The sequence below is a fragment of the Callithrix jacchus genome, chromosome 10, assembly GCF_049354715.1.
Source record: "Callithrix jacchus isolate 240 chromosome 10, calJac240_pri, whole genome shotgun sequence".
Taxonomy (NCBI): Eukaryota; Metazoa; Chordata; class Mammalia; order Primates; family Cebidae; genus Callithrix; species Callithrix jacchus.
In genome coordinates, this window is record NC_133511.1 from 28,990,690 (window position 1) to 29,005,781 (window position 15,092).

The window sequence follows — 15,092 nt, forward strand, 5'->3', positions numbered from 1 at the left end:
GTAAAACCCTGTCTCTAAAAAAATAAATAAATAAATAAGTCATCATAAGTAAAAGGAACAGCATGCACAAATCCTTGAGACAGAATGTGCTTTTATACAAAGGGAAGAAAAAAACGTCATATACCACACACCCACAAGTATGGCCAAAATCTAAAACACTGACAACACCAAATGTGGACAAGGATGTGGGGCAATAGCAACTCTCATTCACTACTGGTGAGGTTGTAAAATGGCACAGCCACTTGGGAAGACACTGTTGAAGTTTCTTGCAAAAATAAACTTACTCTTAACATATGATTCCGCAATCGTGTGCTTTGGTATTTACCCAAGTTGAAAACTTAAAAAGAAAAAAACAAAAAACCTGCATATGGATGCTTACAGCAACTTCATTCATAGTTTCTAACACTTAGAAGTAACCAATATGTCTTTCAGGAGGTGAATGAATAAACTGCAGTACATCCAGACAATGGAATATTACTCAGCACTAAAAATAAATGAGCTATCAAGCCACAAAAAGACATGGAAGAAACTTAAATATTTATCCTAAGTGAAAGAAGCTAGTCTAAGAAGGCTACATACTGTACGATTCCAACTATTTGACATTTTGGAAAAGGCCAAAGTATGGAAACTGCAAGGAAGCTGGTGGTTGACAGGGGTTGAGGAGAGGGAGAGATGAATAGCCAAATCACAGAAGATTTTCAGCAGGGTCAAACTACTCTGTAAGATACTATGATGTGGATACATGTCATTATTAAATTTGTCCAAATCCATAGAAGGTACAATACCAAGAGTAAGTCTTTTTTTCTTTTTTTCCCCCCAGAACAGGTGGGAAAAAGGAATGGATTCTAACATAACCTATGGACCTTGGGTGATAATGATGTGTCAATGTAGGTTCATCAACTGTAACAAACATGTGACTCTGATGTGGGATACTGATAACGGGTGAAGCTGTGTATGTGTGGAGATAGGCGGTATATGGGAAAGCTCTGCACCTTTGGCTCAGTTTTCCTGTGAACCTAAAAATAAAGTCTACTTAAAAAAAAAAAAAAGGCTGCCGTGCAGAGGCTCGAGGCTGGGAGGCTGGGGGAGGGTAGCAGAGCTGGCCGCCACCATGTTGGGTCTGAAGCGGCTGCTATAGCCACCGACAGAGTGAGTGGGCGTTGCAGAGCGAGCAACAGCAACATGGGATCTGCCTCTCTGCGAGCGGCCTAGGGCAGCGGCGGCGGCGCCATGAGTGGGGGCACCCCCTACATCAGCAGCAAGATCAGCCTCATCTCCAAGGTGGAGATCCGCTACGAGGGCATCCTCTACACCATCGACACCAAAAACTCCACTGTAGCCCTTGCCAAAGTTCAATCCTTTGGTACAGAAGACAGACCAACAGATCGTCCAATACCACCTCGAGATGAAGTCTTTGAATACATTATATTCCGTGGGAGTGAAACCAACAGATCGTCCAATACCACCTTGAGATGAAGTCTTTGAATACATTATATTCCGTGGGAGTGACATTAAAGACTTCACTGTTTGTGAGCCACCAAAACCACAGTGTTCTTTGCCTCAAGACCCAGCTATTGTTCAGTCCTCACTAGGCTCATTGACTTCTTCATTCCAGTCCATGGGTTCCTATGGGCCTTTCAGCAGGATGCCCACATACAGTCAGTTCAGTCCAAGTTCCTTAGTTGGGCAGCAGTTTGGTGCTGTTGTTGTTGCTGGAAGCTCTTTGACATCCTTTGGAACAGAAACATCAAACAGTGGTACCTTACCCCAAAGTAATGCAGTTGGTTCTGCCTTTACAGAGGATACAAGATCCCTAAAAACACAGTTATCTCAAGGTCATTCAAACCCTCAGTTAGACCCTTTGAGAAAAAGCCCAACCATGGAACAAGCAATGCAGATCATCTCAGCCCACTTACCTGCTCCAGCACCTGTTGGGAGAAGGAGTCCTGTATCAACCAGGCCTTTGCCATCTACCAGCCAAAATCAGGAGCACAGGTGAGCTGAAGTACACAAAGATTCAAGGCCAGAAAATGAGCAACTCAGAAATAACAAGAGACAAGTAGCTCCAGGTGCTCCTTCAGCTCCAAGGAGAGGCATGGGGGTCATCAGGGTGGCAGGGGAAGATTTGGTATTCGGCAAGATGGGCCAATGAAATTTGAGAAAGACTTTGACTTTGAAAGTGCAAACGCACAATTCAACAAGGAAGAGATTGACAGAGAGTTTCATAATAAGCTTAAATTAAAAGAAGATAAACTTGAGAAACAGGAGAAGGCTGTAAATGGCGAAGATAAAGGAGACTCGGGAGTTGATACTCAAAACAGTGAAGGAAATGCTGATGAAGAAGATCTGCTTGGACTTAATTGCTATTATGACAAAACTAAATCCTTCTTTCATAATATTTCTTGTGATGACAATAGAGAACAGAGACCAACCTGGGCTGAAGAAAGAAGATTAAATGCTGAAACATTTGGAATCCCACTTCATCCAACCATAGTCGTGGGGGATACCGAAGCATAGGAGGTCTTGGTTTCCATGGTGGCAGAGGGCGTGGTGGTGGCAGAGGTGGTACCTTCACTGCCCCTTGAGGATTTTGTGGTGGATTCAGAGGTCATGGGGGCTGGGAATTTGCAGATTTTGAATATAGGAAAGACAACAAAGTTGCTGCATAGTCTACAAACAAGTCTCTGAAAATAGGTGAATTTCTAGCTCTTTATGGTCCTGAAAATTGATTTCAGTCTTCGGGAAGAATGAAGAAGTGAATTCGCTGTACATTTATCACCAGCACTGGGTTTTTGTTTTTTTGTTTGTTTTTCCGCTTAATTTCAAAGATAAAATGTAGTTACTTTTGGGGGTGGAAGGTTTATCTTACAACATGAACATTAAATATATTTGAAGTAGCCAAAGCTTAAGTAATTTCTTATGTACAGTTAAACTAAAGTAGTACTTCAATGGGACTTAAAAGTATTTTTTCATCACTGAAAGATTTTTTTATCACTAAATTGTATTTGGCAATTGCAAGTTGCCTGCAGATAGGACTGTGATACTGTGTTTTGAGCCACAGAAGGTTGTGTGTATGTGTGTGTATCTTTTTCCTCCTTTCTTTTGGGGAATCCTGTAATATGAGGTAGCTTATTTCATCAGTTAGGTGATGGATGGTAGAGTATTTTGTCAGTCAACTATGTACACACAGTAAATACTGTTTCTTAGGCAAAGGTAACTTTTTTATATAGTTGTAAAATTCCATTATTTTCCATTGCCAAAGAAACATTAAGAACTTTGTATAGCTGTATAAAAAGCAACTAATTTTTTAAAGAATAAACATTTTTAAGTCAGCAAAAAAAAAAAAAAAAAAAAGGAACATCACTGAGACTGCAGCCCAGTGAACAAAGAAGAGAAGAGTGGAAGATGAGGTCAGAGAAGCAGCCAGGAGCCATATGCGTGATAACATTACAAACATTTTAGACCACATAATGTTTTGCTCTTGGGAGTTGTTATGTGCATTATTGGATGCTGGATATTTACCAGCCACCGTTGCCTCTGCCCACTAGATGCCAGCAGCAACCTACCCCAATTTGTGACAACCAAGAATGTCTCCAGACATCCCCTGAGGGCAAAATCTCCCCTGGTTGAGAACCACAGATATGGAGCCTCATAAGTGACTGAGAGGAAGACTTTATTTCCATGATAAAATGTTAAGTTTTCGTTTCAGCGTTAAGTGTATTGGAAAGCCAGTAAGCAGGAGAATGATATGATCTGAATAACATTTAACATTCTTTTGGCTACTGTGTATGGTGAGAATGAGGGAGGAGGACAGAGACAGGAGTGGAAGCAGGGAAGTCTGTTGGCAGTTGGCCAGATGACAAAAGCTACTAGTTCAGCCTAGGTTTTTACCAGTGAAAAAAGTGAGATGTAGTCAGGTCCAGCTTACATTACAAAGATGGAAGTGACCAGACTTAACATGAGATAAGGAGGAAAAAGATCAAGGATGAGGATGACTCCAGGGGTTCTGGCCTGCACAAGTGGTAGATGATGATATCACTTACTAAGATGGTAAAGACTTGGAGGAGGCAGAGGAAGAAGTCGCTGACAGTAAGAGTAATTCACATGATGAGCTCAAATAATCAGTCTAAAGAATAAATGGTGAGGAAAAAGGGACGGCAAATATAAACCACTCTTGAAAATTTCTGCTGCAAAAGGAAACAAACAAAAAAAAATGGGCAAATATAAACCACTCTTGAAAATTTCTGCTGCAAAAGGAAACAAAAAAAAAAAATGGGATGAAGGGGATCCCAAGGTAGAGGTGGTTTAAAAAGGATTATTTATTCATTTAAGTTATCAGTAGCTCAAAAGATAAAATTTTATTCCTTTCTCACTTAACCACCCAAAGATAAATGAGAAGTACCAGGCTAGGAGGTAGCTCTCCCCCTCAAGATCATCTAAAAATCCATCTTATTCATCCATCTCCCTCTAAGGTATTGCTCTCACCTTTGCAGGGTGAATAATATGCATATTAACATTCCTACATTCTCATCTGCAAAAGAGGGTAAAGAGAAAACAGAAAACTATTAGCTTCCTTATAAGGCCACAATCCAGAAATCACACATACCACTTATGTCCACATCCATTTAGCCAGAATGTAGTCCACACTCAACTATAAGAGAGAGGCTAGGAAATGCAGTTTCTAGCTGGGCCAATGTGTACCCAGATAAACCCTGAGGATCCTATATACAAAAAGGAAGCCACAGAGAATGGGACTGGGTAGGCACTGCTGCAAGTAACAAAAGGCATGGATGCTAACTAAAAGAGGATTCAGTGAAGAGAGAATGGTATCTTAGGAAAGAAAATAACTGCTGGAATGCAGACCTGCAGGCAAGAAGAAATGAGATCCAGGACACAAATTTACTCCCTCGGAAACAAGGTCACTTTGGTCTCTTGTCACTTCTCACATGCTTGATCTTTCACAAAAAGGGTTATCCCTTCATTGCATTTCTAGTGAATTAAAGTAGACCTTTCCTTCCATCTACTAGATCAATTACACAGAACCCATGTAAAAATCTGGCTTTGATGAGCAGTTCTTTCTTGGGTTGTCTACTAACAGGTTGACTCAGAGCTCCATCAAAGACAGAATGACCAAATATCAGAGTTGTAGGGAGTCTAAACAAAGCTAATTTTACATGTTCAAGGTCACAAGGCTACAAAGTATCCTCTCCAACAGTACATCACTGAGTCTTCAAACTGCCAGATCATTCCACTATCTCCTTGCTTACTTACAACATTCCTTTTCATAAAACAGTTTGTCTTCCCATGAAATGAACAACTCCTGAGGGCAAAGACTCAATGATACCTTCTTACATATCTATCTCCATGAAGATAGATATGGTCTGTGTTTGATATCCTGCGTTAATCTATCTCCACGAAGATAGATATGTAAGAAGCATGAAGCATGGCATGAGATACTCAGATGTACTCAGTGGATACTTTTCAGTTCACAGATACAAAGAGATGTGGTTTCCTTTATCCTACTGTGTCAGAATTGCTATTCCTACTTAATCTAAAGGACTACTGGATACAAAGCAAGAAGGAAAGCCTGTCAGGTTCTCCTTAGGTAGGTCAATGGAAACTGGACCTTCGGAGAGATAAATTACTTGTCTGAAGTCACAAGCTGTTTTTAGCAGAGCCAAGATAAATATCCAGGTCTTCTGACACCAGGTTCAAAACTCCTTTTCCTGTTAAATGTTGCTTCACTTTTCTGGTCTGTGTTTGATATCAAGGGTTAATTACTGAACTTCACAAGATATGTTCCACAAAACTATTGAAAATGCTACTCATCTTAAGAGTCCTTCAACTACCTATATATCTCCAGTGAAAAGAGAAACAGGAGTTACTGTTTCCATGCTACACACAAGGGAATAAAAACAGTACAGTCAAATGGCTTGCCTAGATCACAAGACTGAACTTCAGATAATAAAGATTTTACTATTATAGGGCAAACTGACAGAATTTTCTAGAAGATTCTCTCCTAGAGTATGGTGCCTATCTTTTCAAATAGAGACAACTTGAACATATTATAACATTTCCATAATGGATGGGTCACACATGTTTTCCTTTCAATGCTTTCCATCGCCATAGACTCCAATATTAATGTATATTATAATCCAGGATATAAAATAAAATAGTAAATATATAGTTGGAAGCAAAAAAAAAAATGTGCTTCTGAAAATCAGAATTTTACTTCTATTCTGAACATTCCGATTCATGTTTTTGTCATGAGAAATTAAACCAAACACCCATTTCTTACTTCCTTTTACTTGTCCTAAAACAATATCCTTTAAATACAAGAATAGGCCACCCTTGTCCAGGTATGCTGTAAGTATCTATTTTATAAAATCCTTACACTTTACTACCTTGGGGAATATTCCTGTTCAAGCTTCATCTCTCCAGATAGGAAGTGTCTGATTTTGTTTGTTTCTTAACCTCAAAAGAAAACTCTGTCACATCTCGTCTTATTTAGGTCTACTTTTTTTAAGGTGCTACAATCAGACAGAACCCTGCAGCTCTCCAGGTGCTGTTCAATGGTTTTATGGAAGAGCCCTTCTGCCTCCATCTCACTGTTCCATTAAGGACAGTATGTGAACATTAGTGCCCTCCCCTATCTCCTCTGGATCATCTCACTTCACTGAAGCATCAGCTAAGGCCAAGAAATTGTACGATTTGTAGAACCACAAGAGCCACAATGACCCCAATTCTATTTTGTTTAACTCAGTCAGAACAATGGCCTTTTTTATTTGCTCACTCTTAGTTTGGGATTAATGTTAATAAACCAGCATTTGAAGTTGAGAGGCATATCAAATTTCTAAATTGTAAGATAGTTTAAATCAAATACTTCAAAAAGCAGCTTAATGCAAAAGTCTCTGGATAGTAAACTAGATATATCTTTAGAAAAAAAATTACCTTTTATTATTTCAACTCTGAGAAGCATGCCATAAAGATGGTAATGCAAATCATAAAAAGGACTTATAGAATAATATACATATGGGGAAAATTATCCAACCCTGGCCTAATCAAAAAGGCTTTTCTCACTCAACTTTCTAAAAAAAAACAGCCAGTATCAAAATAGAAGTGGTATTTAAATCCAGTTTGTAAGCACAAAAACAAAATATTAGGAAATTATCAAGAATCAGGATCTATGAAAAGTAAAAATATCTTTCCACCTATTTTTAATTATCTGAAATCAGCAAGTGCTTAATAAAAATATATTACAACATATTTTCTGTATGCTGTAATATATTTTTTACATACAGGCATACTTTCAGGGTAGAATTTCTAATCATCATCTTCTATCACTTACTGAGAGTTTACTGTAAGTCAGAAATTGTGTTAAGCCTTAACATGTACCATTTCATTTAATCCTTACAACCATCCAAGGTAGACACTGCTGATAGTCCCTAGTCACAAACGGAATCTCTGAGGCCCCATGACATTAATTAGTTTGTCCAGGATCAATGTTTATAAATATCATAGCTGGTATGTGAACCCAAGTCCATCTGGCTCCAAAACAAAAATTAGCACCTTTCCAGGATTCTTAACCTTATAATGGCTACGATAGAAAAACGCATATGCTAATTAAAGTAAAAAAATGTTAAGTCTTAAATCCAGGGTTGGCAGTCTTTTAAAGGACCAGATAACAAATACTTGAGGCTTTGCAGGCCGTACTATGAAAGTACTCCATTCTGCTGCTGCACTGCCAAAGTAGCCCCAGACAACAAAAAAAACGAATGAGCAACTGTGCCCCTATACAACTTTACTGAAGGACACTGACACTTGCATTTTACATTGTTCTCAAGTCATGAAATTTTATTCTTTTTATTGTTTTCAGCCATTTAAAAATATAAAAATCATTCTTAGCCATAGGCCAGATATGTCCTTCAGGCTATAGTTTGCCCGTTCCTTCCCTAAATAACACAGACAAATGTAAAATATTTTTTACTAAACAGTTCTTACAAATTGTTAACTTGTAACCTCCTTTGGTACTGTGAACTCATACTTTAAAGGAGTTCAAAGGTTTGTCCAGCCTTGGCACAGGCCAGTAGTCCCAGCTGCTCAGGAGGGCAATGTGGCAAGATCACTTCAGCCCAGGAGTTGAAGGCCAGCCTGTGCAACATAGCATGACCCTGACTCTATTAAATTTTTAAAAGAAGCAGCAGCAGTACCTCACAGTCTCAATAAACTTGATCTGTCTCCAAATAATTAAAAATTCCAGAAAGTTCAAAATTGCAAGTACTACTGGTGGATTTCCTAAGTAAGAGCCACAAAATTTTGGAACTAGAAGAAATCTAACAAGTTCTCATTCCTTATCTGTTTTTGTTGTTGTTTTGAAAGAGGTTCTCACTCTGTTGACCAGGCTGGAAGGCAGTGGCACAATGCTAGCTCACTGTAAACTGTAACCCCTAATTCCTGGGCTCAAGTGATCCTTCCATCTCAACCTCCCGAGTAGCTAGGACTACAAGTGTGTGCCACTACACCCAGCTAATTGTTTTTATTTGATTTTCTGTATAACTCTCTATGTTGCCCAGGCTGGTCTCAAACTCCTGGCCTCAGGGATCCTCCCGCTCCCGCCTGCCAAAGCATGTGATTAGCCCTGTGAGCCACCCTGCCCAGTCCTTATTTGCATCTTTTTTAAAATTGCTGTTACAATATTTAAAAGAATTTGCCAGACCAATCTGCCAGGTAATATGTTTGTAACTAAGTGTATATGTAATGACAACAATGTATATTTTAAAATAGTTCTGCAAAGCATTTTCATACCTTTCCATCATCTGATCCTTCACAACTCTAAGAAAGACAATGCAACCCTTCTCATCCCTATTTTATAAAATGGAAACAAGCTCATGTAAATGTAAATAACTTGTCCTAGGAAAGCATACTGCCACACAGCTACCATGGGGCAGAACTACAATCACAACCTGACTTCAAGTCCTTGCTGCCTCTTGACTATTTCCATGGACATCGGATTTCACAATCATGGGTTAAATCCTAAAAATTCTCAAGAATATTCATCTTACTCTTTAAAAAGTTCAACTACGTTAAGTTCCTTTTTGTTTCAATCTTCTTTTGCTACCATACCCTTATGAAGAAAACAGATGCCTAGTTTTCTTTTATTACATGCGCCTATGATCAACATATAGTGTGCAGATAATATATTCAGGTCAGCCTGGGAAGGGAAACCCTTGAGTAAGAGAGAACAAACAACGATGAAAATATCTTTTCTATAGCCCTGAGAGACAGAGGTAGAGGTGAATGTATTACCATTAGACTCTCAGTTCAACTTCAGAAAAGCTGTTGGTGACTGGAAAATGATACGGGGGTTGGGAAATGAAAATAGAAGGAACATAACTACTAGAATTCAAACCAACATCAAAGGCTCTAAAGACAGTTGAGCCTGCCTTGCTGGTTCTTAGTCTCTCCCTAGAAAACAAAACAGTTACATAACTGGAGAAGGTTCTTTCAACTAACATTTACTCTTTGTCCCACTTATGTCTTTTCTTCCCCACTACTTAACCCTGTCACCCACCTCAATGTGAACAATCATACAGTAAACTACGCTTTCACCCTAGCTATGTCCAGACAAGTCTCTGTCCAAAGTGCTGCTTTATCCACGGACTGCTATAGGGACCATGGTACGAAGATAACTGGCTTAAACACAGTTCCAACCTGACACGATTATAGACACTTGCTCTATGAAGCACCACCATATATCCAATTTCAAGAATGAATCAGACTCCAGAAATTCCTGAAAATGAAAATCACAAAATCCTAATGCCTCACCTTCACAAACAGCCCTATTAAAAAGAAAACACATGAGTACTTGCAAAACTTTAAGGTCATGCTGTAGCAGTAATTAAAGCTTCTCTTTCCTTCACACTCAAGTCCAGGGAACAAATATCGATTCTGAGTTAGACTTCAATGTACCCAATACGGAAAGCTATACTGAATCACAACCATCAATACCCAAAAATACTACAACAAATCGAATCACTGATTCAAACTAGCATACTGTGTAGACTCTAAGAGCCACTTGCACTCCAGCACCATTTGCTTTTTCTTCTTGCAATAGAAATACAAATAAAGACAATGTTTACAAAAGCAACCAATGTATCAGAAAAGGTATTCCCATTCAGACTGACTTAAAAGGTCTAAATCTGTGCCAAATAAAACTCTGAAAGAAAATAAAAGAGATGGAGACAATGTTATGGCCTAGCTGCCAGCTAGCCATGTAGCATCACGCAGTGCCCCAAGCATTTTTAAAGGCAGATTGTAACTCTGCATTCAGATCACAATTATAATTATCCAAATTCTATTTCCTAAAAGATGACTATTAAACTGCATCCCAAGCATTCTGCTTGGGTCTCCTCCTCCCTTCAAGTTTCACAAACAGAAGGTGAAGCTATAAAAGGTCCAAGGTAGACTAAAGCTAAGCAATCAGGTCTGATTTTCTCTCCTACCGTTTCTTGTGTGCTGCTTTTAAGAAAATCTTTAACATAAATATTTGATCGAGTCAACAAAATGGGAAACCAAGATACGGGGGAAGTGAGGGGGAAAGGGGCACTAAGTCACCACCGTTGTCCAACATGCAGCGGTAACTTCAGTCAATTGGAAAAAGGAGAGGGGAAACTCCATGGGAGCAGAGACCTCTGGCCCCGCGGGCCCCAAGCACACCAGGGGGGCGGGACGCGCGTTATCGCCCGCGGGCAGCGGAGAGAAACGCTCGGCCACTCCTTCGGTAGCGCCGGTGTCCCTGGAGCCCCCAGTCGGCCGCTCCCGGGAGTCGCGGCTGCAGACCACCTCAGGCCAGGGCAGAGAGCGCTGCGGCAGGCCAGAACGCCGTCCGAACGCCCGGCTCGCGGAGGCCGCGGGGAGCGCAGGGCGCGGTGGGCCCGCAGCGCCGCCCGCCCAGGGAGGCCGGGGAGATGGGGTTGGGGGCGGAAGGACACCCGAGAGGCTCCTCCGGGAGCCTGCTATCCGGAACCCTCACTGTAAAGAGAATTTTTTCTAAGAAGGAAAGAGAGGCCCCCGCAGCCCTCCCCGCGGGGCCTGCCCACGTCACCGGCGCCCCCGGCCCTCCGCGCGCCCGCCTTACCGAGCCCCGCGGCCCCGCCGCGCCGCCGCGGCGTCCCTGCGCCCCGCTGGCCGCTCCGTGTCTGCCCTCCGCGAGCCGGGCCCGACGCCCTCCGCCCGCCGCTGCCGCCGAGCGCCGCCCGCGCCTCCGAGCCTAGCGACTGGCCGCCGAGGGCAGCCGCGGGGGCTCGGCCGGACGCCCCCCACGCCAGCGCCTCATCCCGCCTAGCGCCCCGTCAGGCTCGGGGGCGGGGGCGCCGGGCCGCGGCCTCCAAGTCCCCACCTCCGGCACACACCGCGCTCGCCCTCCCGCGGTGGAGTCGGTCCCCAGGGATTCGGGTCCTCGGGCTCCAGAGCCCCTCACCCTGACGCCTTCGGGCCGCCCCCGCTGCGCCCCCGCCCAGCTGGCCGGCGCGTGCTCCCACCGGAGCCCGCCGCCCGCCCAGCCTCCGCCTCCTCCGCTCCGCCTCCTCTTGCACCCGCGACGCCCGCAGCGAGGAAAAGAGGCGCGCCGCCGCGGCCGCGAGCACGAGCACGCGCGAGGAAGGCGGGCGGCGGACGGAGCGCGCGCGCGGCCGAAGGGGCGGGGGCGCGCCGAAGCTTCGCCTGCTGTTGTCCCGGGAGCGCACGTGCGCGGCGGGGGGGGCGGCGTGGGACGCTCGGCGGGTGCTCCTGTGGCCGTTGGGGGGCGTTGGGGGGCGGGGAGCGCGAAGTGGGTAGAGCCGCTGCCTGAGGGGTCCAGACTTAAGCTGTTGCCTCGGCCCCTGCATTGTGCTGCTGTGCAAAAATAAAAAACCTGCCGCCGCAGCAGCAGCAGTAGCACCGGGAAGAGGCATACTCCGAGACGATGCAGTGGCTCCTCTCCACTCCTAGCTGACTCCGGAACACTGTCACCGTGCCCCGGAGGAGAGGGGGCGTTGCCGCGAGTCAGGAAGATCCTCGCCCCTCCATCCCTAGCACATTTGGGTCTGGAATCAACGCGCCCCGGTTATTATTTGGAATCCGGGGCCCTAAAAGTTCCTTCAGTTGGCTGCTGCTTTCAGACTTATGGACCAGAAAATTGAAAGCGGCATGGCAGGGGAGCGAAAGGACAAGAAAGGGTGAAAGAGTGGCCAACCTGAAGGTGCGTGGCTAGACTGAAAAGAGGTTTTGGAGACAAGGGAAGGAGCTCACTGGGAACCCCCTGCCCGTGGATGGCACTGCCCTTGGTGCTTCCCCTATTCCTTTTGTTCAGCCCCCAAAGGCGGTGCAGAACTTCCACCTGCAACGACTATCTGTGTCACGGAATACAGGAAAGATATCTTGGCATTCTACCGCGTTCTATTTTCATTTTTTTCTTTCAAATATGTACCTTTCGGTCCTGAGTTCGGTATCTAAATAAATGTTGGGGTGGTTAACCTACAGAATTCACTCTTATCCTCCAGCCTACTGGTGCCAAATACTGCATCATCTAATGTCACTGCAGTGATTTGGGTCCACTCAGCATTTAGTCATTTCAATGGGAGTCATTGAATATAAAACGTGGCCTTGACCGCGATTAGCAGAATTTCAAGGGCATACATAAAGCAGAATTTCACCATATCCGGGAGAGAAATTAGGGAGTGAACATTCACAATAATCCCACTCTTCCAGCTTCAATGTAATCAAAGTTGCTTTAAAGAACAAGTACTAGGGAAAGGATCTAATGAGAAGATTTGCATAGAAGCACAAACTAGGGTGAGAAATTTTGAAGGAAGCCAACTTGAGGTAAATGCATTGCAGCCCTCTACTGGAAATAGTCAGTTGCACTTGAGATTCATAAGGGTCTTCATGCATACCTCCTAAGTGCTAGAGAAACAGCAAGGTAAAGAACGAAAACTAGAAACCTTCAACTTCAGCATAATAAGACCATAGTTTAAAATCCTTCTTTCACCAAACTGCAGCAGTTCTCTGGGGTTCATCTCCAGGCCACAGAGAGCCATCTCTGCCAGAGATGGACTGGTATGGACTAGGTAGCTTTTGTTGTTCTAAGGGTTTGTTGTGCATTAAACACAAACGTCCTGTGATAGCAAATGGAAGTCAGCATGGGACAGAAAACGAAGTCACTCTGAGAAGCAAGTTTTGCCCAAGGTCCCAGTCTCTTGGCTACTCAATAACAATATGCATTCTTTCAGAAATCCTACACATCCCACGGTTTCACCACCACACACTGAAAGTCAGCCACAGCAGCAGAATGGATGTTAAATGATTTATGGTTAAGTGGTGGAGGTACATAATATATAAAGGAGCTAGGATTGGGTGACACAGATATTTTGCTTTAGAGCCTCTAAACATTTTGGTAACTTTCTCTCCTTATATGTATTACATCTAGTTCAGAGAAAAGAACAAAGGGATGCCATGTGTGATTTCTAAACATTAGAGGTCTTTGAGCCAGTTCAAGGGTGTTAGTGATGCTCCTTAATCTCATTTTGAGCCAGCACTCCCTCCCCTTGGACCACATTATCCAAATGTCCTATGTCCTAATTATTATTGCCAAACCTGCATATAAACTGGAAGTTGTGATTGCTGGGCAACTCTGCAGCCATCTGACCTTGTTGTTTCAGATGTTTGTAATCAACTACCTCTGTCCTAATAAAACCCTCAATGATTAAATACATAAATCACAAAAATTGCAACATTCCTTAAAAAAGAAAAAGTCTGTCCAATGTTAAATAGCTGAATGTGTTGCTTACGTATGGTTTGATTCAGTATGTACAAGGTGATGGGTAGGAGGGGAAGAAAAAGAACAAATTCCCCCTCTTGCCGAAGCTATTGGAGGCCTCAGCCTGGCCTCCTTTCTCAGTCTTGGCACTGCTGTCTGCCAGGAGGTAGCATCTGGGCTCACTCCCCGCATCTCAGATCTGTTGCATTGCAGTCACCCTCTAGACACTGAAGCAGCGTCATGGTGCAGACAAGTAGAGCCAGTGAGGAGGGCAGCCACACAGACAACTGCAACACGTAACTAACCTTGAGTTTGAAAGAGGGCCTGGGAATTGAGCACGGGAGAGAGAAAAAGCTTATTTGCATCCCCAAACCGAGAATGCTGAACAGCTGTGTTGAGAAAAGTTGCTGAAAGTAGGCCAGGTTTCATAAAGAATTTTAACAGACAGTTTTCCCAGAGCAACAATTGACATTGTCTTGCTTATTTATTTTTTCCTGGCCAAAGTTCCAGCTGCATATTGTGTCTGTATTGAAAAGAGTTGTCAAAAAAGATGTGTTGTCTATCTGTAGCGTGCTCCTTGCTAATACTGATGCCCATGGAATAGCCTCTGTAAACATGGAATTCTTTACAACAAAAAAAAAACTACCATGGGCAACATTTTGAGGAACACCAGTACTACTGTTCACTGAGATATTACTAGTCCCCGATGCATTCATTGAAATCATCAATTTCCCATCTTCTCTCCTTTCCTTATCGCATTTTGCATCATGAGCCTCTATCACAATAATTTAGAACTTTGGGTTATTCTCCCATGAAATTTCTTTTTTTCCGTCTTTAAACCTTAACACCAGCTCTACCTATTGACATGCTACTTTTGAATGGGGTCCTTCACCTCATCCATGATTCTGTCTGCTGCCTGCCCCAGGGCTCTGACCCTGGGCCCCTCCTGTTCTCTTTCCACACTTCCACCCTAGGCAGCCTTCAAATCTTTAAGTCCTCAAGCAAGGCTTTAGCTTTTTTTTTTTTAACTACCTTTTACCCTGGCCTCTCCCCAACACTCCAGCCTCCTTTATCCTGCTGCCTCCAGGAATCTCCACTTGGATGTCTACCACTTAACGTGTCTCAAACAGAACTTTTAATTTTCCGTATTGAAATCAAAAACCAAAATTGCTTCCTCCGAGTCCTCCCCATCACAGGACAAAAAATGTCTCTTTCTCTCAATCACCATGTTCATTTTAGCAGAAAATCCTTCCAAGTCTACCTTTAAAAGATACTGAACCCAAACTCATTCCTCTCT

At 43.2% G+C, this 15,092-nt stretch overlaps 1 protein-coding gene and 1 pseudogene across 5 annotated transcripts in view; one reads left to right on the forward strand and one right to left on the reverse strand.

Moving 5' to 3' along the window:
• ARHGAP32 (Rho GTPase activating protein 32) overlaps window positions 1-11,651 on the reverse strand; it is a 320,343-nt gene extending 308,692 nt beyond the window's left edge. For 2 of the 5 annotated variants that reach the window (XM_078339806.1, XM_054241724.2), the window contains exon 1: window positions 11,138-11,277. The gene's annotated coding sequence lies outside the window, so the exon portion shown is untranslated. Of the gene's footprint in view, window positions 1-11,137; window positions 11,323-11,479 lie in introns of those variants that run through there. The other 3 variants (XM_035265066.3, XM_035265065.3, XM_035265067.3) reach the window with 3 other exon arrangements.
• LOC118145738 (protein LSM14 homolog A-like) lies at window positions 1,231-2,688 on the forward strand (annotated as a pseudogene).
• Window positions 11,652-15,092: the final 3,441 nt, after the last annotated feature.